Source organism: Homarus americanus, unplaced genomic scaffold (genome assembly GCF_018991925.1).
Source record: "Homarus americanus isolate GMGI-L3 unplaced genomic scaffold, GMGI_Hamer_2.0 scaffold19065, whole genome shotgun sequence".
Taxonomy (NCBI): domain Eukaryota; kingdom Metazoa; phylum Arthropoda; class Malacostraca; order Decapoda; family Nephropidae; genus Homarus; species Homarus americanus.
The window spans coordinates 461,247-461,828 of NW_024757463.1; positions in this window are offsets into that span (position 1 = coordinate 461,247).

The following is a 582-nucleotide window of genomic DNA, read 5'->3' on the forward strand; positions in this document are numbered from 1 at the left end:
CCTCTTCCTCCTGCTCCTCTCCTCTTCACCCTCCTCTTTCTCTTCCTCCTGCTCCTCCTCCTCCCCTGCTCCTCCTCCTCTTCCCTCCTTCCTCCTGTCCTCCTCCTCCACCTCTCTCTTCCCTCTTCCTCCTGCTCCTCCCTCCTCTTCCCCTCCTCCTCTTCCCTCTTCCTCCTGCTCCTCCTCCCTCTTCCTCTCCTCTTCCCTCTTCCTCCTGCTCCTCCTCCTCTTCACCCCTCCTCTCTTCCCTCTTCCCTCCCTTTCTCCCTCCTCCTCCTCCTCTTCCTTCCTCCTGCTTTCTCTCTTACCTCCTCTCTCTTCCTCTTCCTCTGCTCCCTCCTCCTCTTCCCTCTTCCTCCTGCTCCTCCTCCTTACCTCCTCCTCTTCCCTCTTCCTCTACTCCTTCCTCTTCACCTCCCTCCCTCTTCCCTCTTCCTCCTGCTCCTCCTTCTCTTCACCCCTCCTCTTCCCCCTCTTTCCTCCTGCTCTCCTCCTCTCTTCACCTCTCTCTGCCTCTTCCCTCTTCCTCCTGTCTCCTCCTCTTCACCTCCTCCTCTTCCCTCTTCTCCCTGCTCCTCCTCC